We start from the raw sequence: 16,258 nt of genomic DNA, 5'->3' as shown, positions 1-16,258 counted from the left end.
TTCCTACTCAGTGCATCAGCAACAACATTTGCCTTGCTGGGATGATAATGAACTTCCAGTTCATAATCGTTGATCAACTCGAGCCACCTTCTCTGTCTCAAGTTCAGATCGGCTTGAGTGAATATGTATTTGAGACTTTTGTGATCTGTATAGATACGACATAGATTTCTTAGCATGTAATGGCGCTAAATCTTCAAGGCATACACAACTACCGCAAGCTCTAAATTGTGGGTTGAGTAGTTCTCTTCGTGGTGCTTCAATTGGCGCAAGGCATAAGCCACAACTCTACTCTCTTGCATAAGGACACATCCGAGGCCTATGCGGGAAGCATCGCAATAGACGTTGAAACCCTTGTCCACCTCAGGCTAAGCGAGAACGAGAACGGTCATGAGCAGTTTCTTAAAAATCTAGAAAGTTGACTCACATTCACTCAACCACTCGAACATGTTTCCTTGCTTGAACAGCTCAGTCATGGGCTTAGCAATCTTGGAGAAGTTCTTGACGAACTAGCGGTAATAACCCGCAAGTCTGAGATAACTCCGGATGGCAGTGACATTCTTGGGATGAACTCAATTGAGAACCTCTTAAACTTTTCTTGGGTCAACGACAACTCCGTTCTCAGATAACACGTGACTCAGAAAAGCGACTTCCTTGAGCTAGAACTCACACTTGCTAAACTTGGCATAGAGTTGGTGATCTCGAAGTCAGCCAAGAACAACTCGGAGATGCTCAAAATGTTCTTCTTTAGTCTTGGAGCTTATAAGAATGTCATCGATGAAAACCACGAAAAATTTGTTGAATTCCTCCATCAACATCGTGTTCATCAAATACATGAAGAACGCCGGAGCATTCGTCAAGTCGAAGGATATGATGGTGAACTCATAAAGCCTGTAGCGGATGGAGAAAGTCGTCTTTGGAATATCATCCAGTTAGACTTTTATTTGGTGGTAGCCCAATCTTAAGTCAATCTTTGAGAAAATATGAGCACCGATTAGCGGATCAAATAGAATATCGATCCTAGAAAATGGATACTTATTCTTGACAGTGACCTCATTCAGTGAATGGTAATCAACACACATCCACAGAGTACCATCCTTCTTCTTCACAAAGAGCGTCAGGCATCCCCAGGGTGAGAAGCTCGGACGAATGAAACCCTTCGATAGCAACTCCTGAATCTGCTTCTTCAACTCTGCCAACTCATTTGGTGGCATCTTATAAGACTTCTTTGAAATTGAGGCCGTACCAGGCAAGAGATCAATAAAGAATTCCACTGGTCTATCGGGTGGCATTCCTGGCAATTCTTTTGGAAAGACACCAAAAAGTTCACAGACCATAGGAATATCCAGGATATCCATGGTTGTGACAACCTTCAGAGTGTACAAGGGGAGACCACACTCCCAAAGATGAAGAGAAACCCGATCACCTTTGGGATTCTTGAGAGAAACGACTCTCCTGGCACAATACAAGTCGAGCCTCATACTTGGCCAACCAATTCATTCCTAATATGATATCCATTCCTCTAGTATTCAGCAGGATCAAATTTGCAGAAAACTAAACTCCCTCAATTAGGATCTTAACCTTAGGGACAACTCAGTTGGTTGTCAACTTAGTATCGAGTGCATCAATTCGATAAGCAGAGGGTATGGTCTCAGTGACCAAATTGTGACTCAAAACATAACTACCCTTGATAAAAGAATGAGATGCTCCTGAATCAAAAAGAACAACTATGGGATGAGAGTTCACAAGTAGCGTACCAACAAGCACACTATCGTCCTCTCGAGCCTCTTCGTTGGTGATGTGACTCACTCGATTACGTTTGGGGATGTGCGTAGCCTGTGAGGCTTGAGGAGTGGGTTGAGCGGGTGGTGGCATTGGAGTAGTCACCATGGCTCCCAGCTTCGGATAAGGGTAATCCCGTGCAAAGTGGCTGATGTGCCCACAGTTGTAACACGGCCTGCTAGGGCCACCTGTAACACTCCCATGAGAACTGGTAGGTCTTGAAGTATGTCCTTGTGGAGTGAATAAAGTCGGGCATCGCACCATCCATATTGGTCGTGGAGCAGCCGAGGCCAACATGTGAGACGAAGGAGGATGACTCTCTGTCTGTATACGTTGAGAGCTCCCACCCATGGAAGGTGACGGAACCCTCTTGTGCTTCTTCTCCTCCTGGTGGTTCTTCAGCTTGAACTCCATTGTGAGAAAGGTGATCACTAGATTGTTGAAGTCGATGAACTCATGCGCCGACAGCCGGTCTTGCATCTTGGAATTTAGGCCGTTCACAAAGCGGTATTGTTTTCGCTCGTCGGTGTTGACCTCATCTTGAGCATACTGTGTAAGGTGGTTGAACACCTATACATACTCCATCACTAATCTACCTCCTTGCTTGAAATCTAGGAACTCCGATCTATTGATCTCCATGATCCCCTTAGGGATGTGAAAATCACAAAAGTCTTGGCGGAACTCCGCCCAAGAGACGCAGTGATTGGAGGTGTGCATGGCCAAATAGTCGATCCACCATGCACCGACCGCGCCTTGGAGCTGATGGGCGGTGAAGAGCGCCTTCTCATGGTCCTCGCATCGAAGGAGAGTGAGCTTCTGCTTGATAGTTCGCAGCCAATGATCGACGTCAATAGGATCCTCGGCACGCGTGAAGGTGGGTGTTGCTGAGTCTGGAGAAAATCCAAGAAGTCGTCACAGCGTCTGGCCCCACCTCCTCCATGAGGGGATGTGTTACACATGAGAGCTTCAAGGAACGGCGTCTTAGATTTACCATTCTGTTCAATTTGCATAAGCACATCTGCCATACTCGAAAGTGGAGGCGGTGGAGGGTTGTTCTCATTGGAACCCTTAAGAAGATCATTCCCAAGATTCTTATGGGTCCTCATCCTGTTGTGACGATAAGATGGAAGAGGGAAAGGTCAAACTCTGACATAGCATAGCAGCATTAGCCAGATATCATTTCATTGGATCCCATAATATCGTATATTTGGAAAAACACATGCATATGGGCGATAGAAAAATGAAGGCATGCTCGATTCTTATCTACACATTTCTTTCTCGAATGCGTCTCTCTGCAACAAACATCAAGATCATAGTCATTCATATATACAATAATTATCAATCATCATATTTCGTGCTACCTATTATTTCTTGCCTGAACGATGCTTGTACATCTCACCACACAAGCGATATTTCATACGTTATTGCAAATGTATTCACTTCCCATACCGTCACCTTACGGGACACCCTATGTAATCGCCACATGGGTAGATGACCATATATACCATCGTATGGTGGATGTTCATATGTTATTTCTAATGTATTCACTTCTTGTACCATCACCGTACGAGACACACCAGGCCTCTGCCTCGCACTGGTTGAGCCCCCGAGATTTACTGCCATCGAAATGCATTCCTTACCTTTTTTTTCAATGCAACATGATTCATAAAAAGGAACATCACAGTGTGAAACTAAATGACATAAGTGTCGCACACAACAACGTATTACACTTAGGGGCATAATATAGCAAGCTCATACATATTAGCAAGAGTGGCACAAAAAGAACTTTAATGGGTTGCTTAGTGATATTGACACATTTACTAACCCACATCCTAAGCATGTTTAGGCTACTTCATTAAACTAAGCTCTGATGCCACCCTATGAGGAATCATCCAAATAGTATTCTAATTAATTATCAGGAGAATCATTTTCTTAATCACAACCTCAATGATTAACCAAAATATCATCTCGGTAGTCCCAGCATGTGTTTTGTGTCTAACATCGAAACACATGTCTTTCCAACATATAACATCACAACAAAGCTTAAGGAAGAGCGAGTAATTACCATAGATTACAAGTTCTTAAGCATTCAACTATTTACAACAATTTACACAAAATATTAGATCAACTACACAGAGGAAATAAAACTATAGACAACAAAAGAAGAGTGGAACCACATGCCCTTAGTCTCCACCCCAAAAGCTTCGCCACTCGAGAGTAGTTGCCTACTCAGGCCCGCCACCAATATCGGCGGGCGTGAAGTAGCCAAAAATGAGCTCCTCCTCACCAGAAGTACCTGAAAGAGCAGCGTGAGTACGAAGGTACTAGCAAGACTTAATCCATATAGTGTACATATAGATAACCCGACTCTAAGGATTATGCATTGAGCCATTAGCAAGGAGAAGGACATAAGGTTATGAAAATTCATATGCGTAAGCAACCTAGAAACGTATGTGTGAGCACCTATACTTAACCAAACAAACATTTCCAAACCTGTAAATAACATGAACGTAAATGTAAATGGAATCATCTCATGTAATCAATGACCAATGACAACCATGCCCAATAAAACCATACCAACCATCCCACATTCGTGACTCTACGACTGATGCAAATAGATAGGAGCATGCTCATGACCGAGAGCGCAACAATTCGAATTGTTTTTACACCCTACAGGGGAGTACAACTTTACCCACACGACACGAGGACCGTATAGCTTGAGTGACCATACAGGCCCACCCAAGGGGGTACTCGTGTCAACCTTTCTCATACTCGAAACCACCCACTTGCAATGTCCCTATGGCACTGGGGTTACCGTGAGTGTGTCCCGGACACCTTCAGCTCCCCGCCACCTTGCTTCTCCTTTTCTTTTTCTCTTACACGTCATATGGCCATAAGACAAGTGTTGGCACGGCGTATAATATTCGGCTTACCTTACCATTAGATCAGCATGTGGTTAGTATGGAAAGTGCTAAAACCAACTGCACCAACGAACGGTGCTTAAACGATGCAAGCGGTCTATGGTGCCTGGGCTCCTCTTCCGAACTACCCCTAGAAACTCCTCCGGGGTAGAGGACACCTCTAGCACCGCCCACATCACGCCTCAACCTCACTACTCATCCAACTGTCAATATCATAATCAATGTTTGTGAACAATAAGTAAGCTCTAAGCTCGCAAACAACTGATGAACCATTGCTCAACTTGTACCGAGGACCTATGCATCGCTAAGTATTTTGAACGACTCATAAGTTAGACATCGACAATATTATCAAGGCTAAAAGGATATGTATAATCAATAACTCAAGATAAAGATAATACATGAACATAGGTTCTACCCATAGACACCCGACATCGACTCACTATTCATACAAACTTACATAAAACATAACTTATCAATTTAGACTTGACAATTCAATCAAAAGGTGCAATATGCTTAGATGCTTGCCTGATACTTCCCGCACATTACTCGCTAAACTCCAAGAGGTTGGCGTCACCTTCACTCACTTAGATTGTCGACGCAACGCTCTTCAAATGGAATAAGAATGCATTGCATAAATAATAAATGACAGAAAAGTGTGCACATGATGCATGCTTGAATAATACTAGAGCATCATGCTTCGAAAATATTTGTAAAAGGTCGCTAAGTGATTAGGGGTACAAAATTTGAAACCCCAGACAAGCTAACTTAAGTGCACATAGCCTTGCATGGCTGGCAGTAACACCGACGACGTAGAGGTGGCAGTCAGACCGCCACCTTGCAGAGAGTATCGGCCTCTAGCGGCCAGACCACAAGCATGATGGCGGTCAGACTATTGTATGGCGGTCTGACCCCTGTATAGGGTTTTCAACTCAGGTTCTTCGACCCTAGCTGGCGGTCAGACCGGTCCTATCAGCGGTTAGACCACCAGACATTGCCGGTAGCGGCATTACGGGGTCACGGGTGAGGACTCTAGTGAAACCTTCGATCGAAGGGTACTAAAATGCTCTATGGGAGTAGTGGAGTGCTTTTAAAGTGATTTAGACAATATTCACCAAGCTAAACTCAACATACCTGATGAATTGGATTTAGGCTAGGTTGAACTTGGGGCTAAACGACATGAGGGTCTAATCGAGCTAGAAAACAACGGGAAAATGGTAGGATGTGCCTCACCTTAGTGTATGGCAGCTTCCTAGCGGATCAATCCACTCTGGAGAACACCGGTTTGGAGATCGGGCTCTGGGGTGACGTGTGGGCTTGAGGTTGGATAAGCGTGCCTCCGGTGAGGGAGAAGAGGGGAGGAGCTCGGGGAAGTCCTCCGAAAGCTTGGGGAGGTTCCCACCATCGATCTCCGGTTGTCGTGGATGTCAAGGTGGAGCTCTCATTCTCTCTCTAAGGTGGAGTGGGGAAGAGAGTGAGGGAGTGAGTGTGAGAGAGAGAGCAAGAGAGAGTGATCAAATCACTTAAGTCGAGCCTTGCGCTCTGGCAGTCAGACCATGGTAAGTCCACGTGGCAATCCCACATGGCTGCACACCTAGCAGTCAGACCGCAGGTAAGCTAGGTCAAACCGTGATGGCGGTTTTTACTGAATTTTTCTAAGTGTCCCCTTATCTTCACTCTCCACCTTTTTCTAAGTATTCGGGGCTTCTCGAATGTTCTCAAAACCATCTCTACAGTACTTGAAACACATTTTGACTCAACTCGATAAACAAATATGTATAAGTACATGCGATGATAATCATGCATGCTTAATTACATAGTTATCATTTTGGGACATGACAAGTTCACACTTCGATTTCCACAACTTATGTCCCTTGGTGGAAAATCCAATTGTGGCAATACATTGTCGACACCCCCAAATGAACGTGTGGAATCATAGCAAACAGGAGTAAGGAGGTCGAACGAGTGTTACGTACCCTTGACTAGGGTTGGAACTGGGGAAAAAAATTCCCTAATTTCCTTTCCCCGTTTCATATGTTCCACGTCGCGGCCAATAGGCCTGAGATCGCGGCCCTCCATCAGAGGTCGTTGATCTCCCAATTTCTTCCGGAGCTGAGGCAATGGAAGTAGAGAGTGTAGGTGGTCAGTTAATGCTCCTCCCTGCGCACTGATGCTCAACTGATCCACCTATGTGCGTAGATCCATACCTCACCGCGTAGGTCCTTCATCATCGCCTCCATCTCTAGCTTCCAGCCCATGAGCAGCTTTGCCGCAAGCCCCATCTCTTCCACCATGTTGAGGATCATCGAGTTTGACACTGATAACTCTGCCACCGTCTTGATGAGTCCTAACAACGGCGCCAATGCCTTCATGATCTCCTCCACTTGCTATCAAGACCGGTTCAAGAAACAAACCAATATCATCTATGTGCTGAGTCTAGAAATCAATGCCAAGATATAGTGACTTCATTGATGATAATCATTATAATATCCATACTTAATCGAATTAACCGTCATACTAAAGTGACCTTCAAGGGCCGAAGAACCAAATAAACTGCAGTGGAACTAAACAAACTACGAAAACTCTAATTCTTTACGGCTCTCCCACAGGCATCATCGACGTAGAAAGCATCTTAGAACGATCCACCTTCAGCATACTCCTCGATACCTTCTCCAACTGAGTGTTTAATGATAGCAAGAGTGAGCACTTATCGTACTCAGCAAATTATGAAGGAATAGTATACATATGAAGGCTTGACAAGAATAAGGCTATATGGCTCACTTGCATAAATTAGCGTTTAAGTAAAAATATTTGAAAAGCAAATATAATTAAGTGAATAACCAATCACCTCAAGATTTCCATCCATCTTGACTTAACCTACTAACCAACACCTCAACCAAAGTTCCATCCACTAAGGTTGAACCCTCAATCATAATTCCCACCACTATGATTGACCACTCTCAACTATGATTCCCACCATCACAGTTGATCTAACTAACCAAAACATTATGTTATAATCATGGTAGGTTTTCAGTGCCGCTCATAACCGTGAGCACGGCTGAATATTCAGTTTTAACTCTGCAGAGGTTATACTTTACCCACAAGACGTATCATCCCATTTTACCGAGCATCCGTTGGCCAACGGATAACTCTTACACACTACCAAGGTGTGCACTAGGAATTCACTACAAAGCCTTTACAATACCCTCTCTCAGCACATGTCTACCCGCTAAGGTTTCACTGCCGCGTGATTTCACCTCAACAACGAAAGCCCCCTCTCGTGCCTTTTGGATCCCAAGATATCGTCCATTCACTACTCTTCTGCCTAGTCTACACTATGCTGAGATTAAGCAAATTACTTGGCTAGACCGATCCCATTCTAGGCTTGTGGTTGTACTATAAACACAGAAAGGTCGCCCCATGAACCGGTCCTTAGATTTGAGCAAGATTTCCACTTTCCAAACCATACATCCCATCATACCACATGCTCAAATCCCTGTACCATGTTGCTACAAAAGTTATTCCATCACATTTTATCATTGTTGCATAGGACCATTATCAATTTCGTAGAGCATTAATCATGATTACCATCCCAAAGCAAGGCTAAGCATCATGTACCCTTCCATAACCCAAAACCATACTAAGGCGACAAGGACGATAAGGGAAAACTAGGGTAAAGCCTAACTCTTGGGATTCCCAACAAACTATTATCATGCATGTTTATAAAATAAAACATGTAAAAATTGGGATAAAAATGATCAAGAACACAACTTTTCTTCACTAAACTCAGTTGGGTCTTCAAAATCTTGATCCTGCAGACCTCCTAGTTCCTCCGAAACGTTGGCGTCTACTCGCAACATACGCAGAAAAACAACAACACATAAACATCAAGATCCAAAAAGAACCAAACATCACACAACAAACATCATCATCACAAGATTATACTATTCCGGACAATTCAGCGAAAGAACAGGTTAAAACGGAGATACGGTTTACAAATTATGATTTTTCAAAGATTAGAATAGAACTGAAAAGATTATCTATAAATGAATTTATGTTTCTAGGAATTTTCTAGGATTTTCAAAAGCCATCTAGGATTTTTCTAGGATTTTTCTGAAATTTTCTATCATTTATTTGAATTATAAAACTATTTAAAACCATTAAATAGAATTAAATAAATCTATAAAACATTATAAAAAATTTCATAAATTAATTTCCTATTGATTATTATTATTTAGATTTATTTTTATACTAAAAACTATTAATTGCGCAATATATAACTATTATGACACCATAAAAGCAATTAAAAATTAAAAGAAAAGAAAATGTTGACTAGGCACTCCTTGCTGAGGTGGCTTGACAAGCAGGGTGACTAGGATTATGGAGGACACGTGGCCTTCGGCTATTGGTCAATGAAGGGGTACGAGGGGATCTAATCCTCACCGTCAAATCAAGATCATACGGTTCAGATGCACTGGTGCTCGGCTCCGGCAGAACAGAGGGCGGCGGCATCTCTCCCGCGACGGCGCATGGCTGGAAGCTCGCCGAAATAGCGCTTCGGCGACCTATCTACTCCGGCGAGTGGCGGAACATGGTCGGGGAGGCACGGGGAACTCACCTAGGGCATGTGTCGACGTCAGAGAGGTTCCAGATAGGCTGGCAATGGCGCACGATGGCTTGGAGCTTCAGCTCTCGACAGCAATGAGCTCTGGCGATGATTTGTCGACGAGAAGATGGGAAAAAGGCTCGGGATGATCTGGGGAGTCTCTAGGGTCGCAAATATATAGGCGGGTGGCTCTCTTATCTCGAGTTCGATTCGGATTTCGGATTCTGAAAAAAGGCGGCGGTAGCGGTTGGAACTCGAATCCGGCAGTTCAAACGTGCTTGGGTCTCTGTCTCTTGGGCAAAAGATCACGCATAGCTTATGGATTCTTCCTTCCTTTGATCCATAGCTCGCCTCTATCTCTATCTTGTAGATTTGGATGGATTTCCAACGGCCAGCAGATGAACTCAAGCACACAACACGTGATTGGCTCGGGCTTTGGTCAATCCGATGTGGGCTCTAGCTTCTAGAAGCTCGAGAGATCCCGTCTAGCGATTGGGCGGTCGATCTCCGATTTGGACTCGGCAATGACGGCGCTGGCGCGGGCATCGGCCGGCTGCTGCTCTGCGAGCTGAAGCGGAGGAGAAGGAGGGAAGAGAGAGAGGTGGGCTGGGCTGGTTGGAGCTGGGCCAAACAAAAAGAAGATAGGGAAGAGAGGTGGGCTTCTGTCCATTTCATTCTAAAAGCTCTTTTTTTTTTCTTTTTCTCTTATGTATATACACATGTATACTTATACATGCAATGTATATACGACATATAGTTTATTCTAGCTCACAAAATCAAGCACTCAAACAAGCAATCAATATACACACATATATATCTATAAATATTCTTTTTTAAGAAAAATAGCCCTCAATGTATATATTTATTTATACACATAACACACATACTTGCATATATGTATATACATGTATAAAGCACATATACACACTTAGGGTTTTATTTAAATTTTGCAAATTCTTTTATTTTCTTTTGGGAAAAGTTTTTGACTTTCATGATTTTATGAACTTGGGCTGTTACACTTGCTGCTCCATCTCCGTCGTCTTCTTCTGCTCCCCCGTCACGTACTGCGGTCGCGCGAGGTAGTCCAGAGGATGTTGGGGCTCAATTGCTTCTATAGATAGTTCGAATTGAGAGTTTAGAGAGGGTTCTAAGAAAGCATAGGAGGTTCAAAGGAAGTAGAGAGGGTTTCGAGGAAGACAGGAGAGGTTCTAGGTGTCTGACCTTGCTTGCCCTCCCTCTCTCTCTCGCTCATTACATAGGTGTGCTCGCCAGCCTGTATCCTCACTGGGCCCAGCTGGTAGTAGGGATGAAAATGGAAGGAAAAAATCTCATCCTGTCCAGCAACCATTTCCCTATTTCTTCAGGTCCTTTTCATTTCCTCAGGTCTTACATGGGAGCAGGACGAAAACAGGAGGAGTAGCTAGCCGGGATGCAGGTCGAAATCGGTTTGGGCCTCCTTTTGACTGAATTCTTGGTTTTCCATTTTTTTAAGGAGCAAGACCTTGACTTATATTGAAAGCCAATAAGGGTATCAGGAAACATAACACAGAAACAAAAGAAGTTGGGGACTCCAGCTTGCCAGACCTGGATCAAGCTACCAAAGTGTGCTAGCGCACCAAAAGCAGAAAAAACATCGGATAGAACCTATCCTATTACAACAAGAGTCCAGGGGCCCTAAATCTCATAAACTTCTGAAGGTGGGCTCTCAACCAGAGTGAATTCATGCATTCACTCTCTTATCCTCATCGTAGCATCGTTCACTTTGAGCTTGTCATCTTCTTTAAGCAGGGAGCTCCAACTCTACACGAAGGAGACAGCGAGGTATAAGACTTCACGAGGCTTGTTTGGAAACTTCATCTTGATCATCATTTTGTTTCTAGATCGCCATAGCGCCCATGCAAGACCTGCAAAAAGGAAGACGCCTTGTTTTTGAGAATTTTTTAAAAGGCCATGTAGGCAACTCGCCCATAAGGCAGCCACCGAACACGGGTAACCATTCCATCCAAGAATCTCACGTAAGGCGCCCCAGATGCACTGAGCAATGACACAACCGAAGAAAATGTGGTTGATATTTTCTGGTTTACCGCATAGGTTACATCTCTCACTCCCTTTCCACTCACTTTTCTTAAGAGAGGTGGCTACATGAAGCTTATTATATATCATTTGCCAAAGGAACACTTTAATTCTAGGGGGAGTTGACAACTCCAAATGTCCTGAGCCCCCTGCTAGAAACACCCTCAAAGGTGAGAAACCTATACAAGGATTTAGTGGTGAATCTCTTTGATTTATCTAAAGCCTAGAGGACCTCATCATGCCCCTCACTAAGCTGAACACTTTGTAATATATTCATCAGATCTCCCCACTGAGACATGTCCCTCTCAACAAGGTTTCTTTTGAACTGAATGTCCCAATTTTCATTAGACTAGCATTCAGAAACTAAAACATGTTGATGAGCACTTATGCAGAAAAGACTAGGATATTGGATTTTTCAAAGGTGTATCTCCTAGCCACACATCCTTCCAGAAGAAAACACTCCTTCCATTGTTCACTATGTAAGTGGCCCCCATTGGAACAGATGCTTGATCTTGTGCAATCCTTGCCGAAAAAGAGAGGTGCCTTGTTGTTTTGAGGTGAAGAAATTACCCTTTGGCATATATTTGGCCCTAAGCAGCTGACACCAAGTGTCCTCAAATCTAGAACATATTTTCTAGATCTATTTGACAAGTAAGCACTTATTCATGATCATAGTGTTCGGAATGCCAAGACCCTATAGTCTTTCGACCGATAGATGGCCTCCCATTTGACCATATGATACTTGTTCCCATTTTCAGCCCCTCTCCAAAAAACCTTGATCTAATTGTGTCCATCTTGCTGTGAGCACCAGTAGGCAAATGGTAAAAAACCTATAGTATACATGGGGAGGCTGGTTAGACAAGAATTTGTCATGATCAATCTGCCCCTAGAAGTTAGATTTTTGCCTCTCCAAGGATCCAGTCTATTAACTATTTTGGTGAGAATCCCAGAGCAAGCAACCATCCCCAGCTAATGGTTAGAAATAGGAATGCCCAGATGCTTGAGAAGGAGGTGGCCCAGCTGAGAGTTCAGCATATTTGCCACTTTTTCCTGATCTCCTTGATCCATTCCAAAAGCATAGACCTCACTCTTTGGAAGTTGATCTTTAGCCCAGATAGTCACTCAAAACAGTATAGAATGATTTTTAGATTGAGGATTGAGCTATCATATCCATTAGTCATTAGAATAGTGTCATTAGCATATTGAATGCGGGTGATCCCCAATATAGCAGATGTCCAACCACTCCCTGGATGTGGCCCTTATTTTTTTTGCTTTAGTCATTAAAGCATTAAGAACATTTGCTGCAATATTAAAGAGAACAGGGGACAAGTGATCCCCTTGCCTCAAGCCTTGAAAGGTTCTGAAGTATGGCCCCCTTTGATCATTTATGTTTATGCAAACTCTGCTCTCCCCTGATAGATTGCATGACCTAATTGGTCCAAATTGAAGAAAAACCTTTCCATTCATCATTTTTTTCAAGGAAAACACACTTAACCTTATCATAAGCTTTCTCAAAATCAATTTTTACCAACACACTTTTCTGTTTGGTCCTTTTCATCTCATGAATTACCTCATGTAGGATAACAACCCCTTCACAAATATTTCTTCCCTTAATAAAGATTGTTTGACTAGAACCAATAACCTCCTTGGCTACTGAGGTAATTCTGTTGTTGAAAGCTTTAGTAAACCCCTTATAATCTATATTCAGAAGGCAGATGGGTCTGTACTGCTTAATGTTGTTGGCCTTCTTGACCTTAGGAATTAGGGTGACGACTTCATAGTTAAGCCTTTTTAAATCCAGCCTACCTGCATGGAGATCCTGGAACATCTCCAAGATGTCATCTTTAACCCATTGCCAAAAGACCTGGAACATCTGCATGGTTTTCCGTTTTTAATCCCGTTTCTAAGGATTGTGGGAAAGCCTCCACCTGCCGCCCACTGACCTCGCTCAGCTTGCACTACCACAGTCCACCCGCCTGTTGCTCTTCTCTCCTCTAGCCTCCAACCCTTGGCCGCATGTCCTCATACGCGTGCGGCGCCCTAGGCCAGCATCGCCCCGACCCCCTTCTACACGCACACGGTGCCCCAAGCTAGTGCCACCCCGGCGCCCCCATCTACACGTGCACGGCGTGCCCTTCACCCCACCGATCTTCTCCAACACCGTTGACATCGCCCTCGTCCGAGGCCCTCACCTCTCGGACCAGTAGTCACGACCAAGCTAAAGATGCCCCACTGGACAATCTCCTTCTAGGTTAGGCTAGCTCCAGCAGCGCCCGCAAAATGTAGCGGCATCACCGTGTCACTCGCTTTGCTGCTCGCCGCTCGCTATATTGTCCTCCAGTAGATCCTGCTTCTGGTGCTACAGTGTTGCGTTCGCGACACTGTAGCAGCGGTGAATGCCATATTTGTGATGGTTACGAGGATCCACAATACTATTTATAGTGCATGACTGTGAGCCTAAAAGAATAAGGAGAGTAATAAAAAGATAGAAAATAGAGTAGTTGTTAAAGATATCAAAATAAATAATAATATAATAACATTAGAAGATAATATAATAGTGTTATAAGAGATAAATTTTTAAAATATTTATTAAAAATTAACTTGAGACAGCGGATGAGCTGCCACGAAGGAGGAGCGAAAGCCGAGTGCCACTACTGATGCCTCCAACACCTCTCGCTGCTACACTCGATTTTGGGAAAAGATCAAAAAAGAAGCGAGGCAGGCAGTGTGAGACAGAGAAAGAAGAACCTCGACGAGAGGCAGTAAAGGATAAGAACGTCTTACCGGGCCCACCTTTTTCTATTCTTTTTGTTAAGTTTTTTCTCCACGGTTATTTACTTTTCTTTGTAAATCATTAATAAAAAATAATATATCATATGAACCAAAAAATTATATGAGATTTTTTATTTTCATGTGACTTGCTGATTGGTTGATTCGTTAAACTTATAACTTTAGTATTGTCTAAAGATTATGTTAAACCCATACACGTTGATATGTCATTGACAGTTTTGTGTGTTGGTTTTTTCGTTTTGTGTTTTCGAATCCTGATCGATATCGATATTTTGTCCATCGGATTGATTCATTTTCAACTCTCTTATTATATTGCGGCTATTTTTGCTCTCACTATTCTATTTCTGTTTCTGTCCAGTCAAAAAAATATGAAAGTAAAAAGATTTTCCCAAACTATCCTCATCCGTTTTCATACGTAGCTGGCAGTCTGGTACATCGTGTTGGGCCTGAAGTACCCGCTTGCCAGCTCCTCGCGCCTCTGTCTCGTTCTCGCCGCCTGAACCCTGCGGCCCACTTGCGTTTCTTCCCGCCCAGAGCTCGTCCGCTGGGTTGCCGTCCATGGTAGCCGGCGCCGTGACAGAATCAAGCTCAATGTTTACATTGGAGCATCTTTGATTAGCTTGTACTCTCAGTGCGGAGAATTTGATTATGCGACAGATATCTTTTCCACCATTGAGGAGAAGAATGTCACTGTGTGGAATTGAGTTAATTCAATCGTATATCATAGAGGGGAGAATGGACAAGGCTTGGGAGGCTTTTAACTTGATGCAGAGGATGGATTGGAGCCTGACATTGTCACCTATAATAACAGCTTCATTGCTGCATATGCTAGAGCGGGTCAGAAAGAGCAAGCATATGAACTGTTTTCACGCATGGTTGACGTTGGCTTGAAGCCTAATGTGGTCTCAATGAATGCGTTAATTTGTGGTTTGCATCAACATGGCATTTACACAGATGCACTGGAAGCTTTCAGATACATGCAGTGTTCCAGTGATGGAAAAGCAAAGGCTTGGACATTTCTTGTTAATAGCAACCAAATTCAACCAAGTGGCACAACCATTACTGGTGTGCTCTCATTGTTGACAGACCTCAAGTTAGATCGTCTCCGTAAGGAAGTACACTGCTATGCTTTGAGGAATGGTTTGACATCGAACATCTTTGTTTCAAGCAAACTGGTCGACATTTATGGTAAGACTGGCGATATGACATCCGCTGCTAATGTCTTCCAAGGAATAAGGAACAAGAATGTTGTCACATGGAACAGTATATTGGCAGCTTACAAGCATAACAGGAAGCCAGAAATTGCATTGAAGCTGTTCGTCGAAATGCTTGATTCCAATTTGCATCCCAACTTGATTTTAGTACAGATAGCTCTTTTGTTGTGTGGTATGACAATGTCATTGAGATATGGCAGAGAACTGCACAGTTACATCCAAAAAATCTGGCCTGGTGGTTATCCAGCTACTCTTGCAAGTGCTTTGGTAGATATGTATGGGAAATGCGGTGATATTGAGGATGCTAGGTCGGTTTTTGAGTGTACTGTTCAAAAGGACATAGCAGTATGGAATGCAATGGTGAGTTGCTACTTGCTTCATAGGGTGCCTAGGGATGCTATAGAGTTGTTCAGTTATATTGAACAATCTGGCATTCAACCAAACCCAATTACTTTCATTTTACTTCTTTCAGCTTGTAAGCAAGAAGGCCTGTTGGAGGAAGCTCAGAGCTATCTGTACAGTATGGAAGATTTATATGGCCGAGACAATGCAGGTGGTTATACCACAGTAGAACAGTGCATTCTTTCTAGGCTAGAGTTTTGTCACATCCTGCATTTGATAAAATTTTGAGCACATGGAAGGACTTAACTATTAGGATGGAACAATCTGGATATCCTGCTCGAGAGATTGAGCCTTACTGCAATGTAGGAGTTGATCCATTGTCATGCCACCACACAGAGAAGATCGCGGTGTGCAATGTCTCCACGTGTGATCATGACCCAATATGCATATCAAAGAATTTTAGAATGTGCATGGAATGCCATTCATCAATCAAGTTTATCTCAAGGGACAAGAACCGGGAAATACTTTGTTTCAGA

At 43.3% G+C, this 16,258-nt stretch overlaps 1 pseudogene; it reads left to right on the top strand.

Moving 5' to 3' along the window:
- Window positions 1-16,010, top strand: part of LOC133903106 (pentatricopeptide repeat-containing protein At3g63370, chloroplastic-like) — a 38,081-nt pseudogene extending 22,071 nt beyond the window's left edge.
- The last annotated feature ends 248 nt before the right edge of the window (window positions 16,011-16,258 follow it).

This window comes from Phragmites australis, chromosome 21, assembly GCF_958298935.1.
Source record: "Phragmites australis chromosome 21, lpPhrAust1.1, whole genome shotgun sequence".
Lineage (NCBI taxonomy): Eukaryota > Viridiplantae > Streptophyta > Magnoliopsida > Poales > Poaceae > Phragmites > Phragmites australis.
The sequence above is the reverse complement of the archived record's forward strand: the minus strand, read 5'-3'. Positions and strand labels throughout refer to the sequence as shown.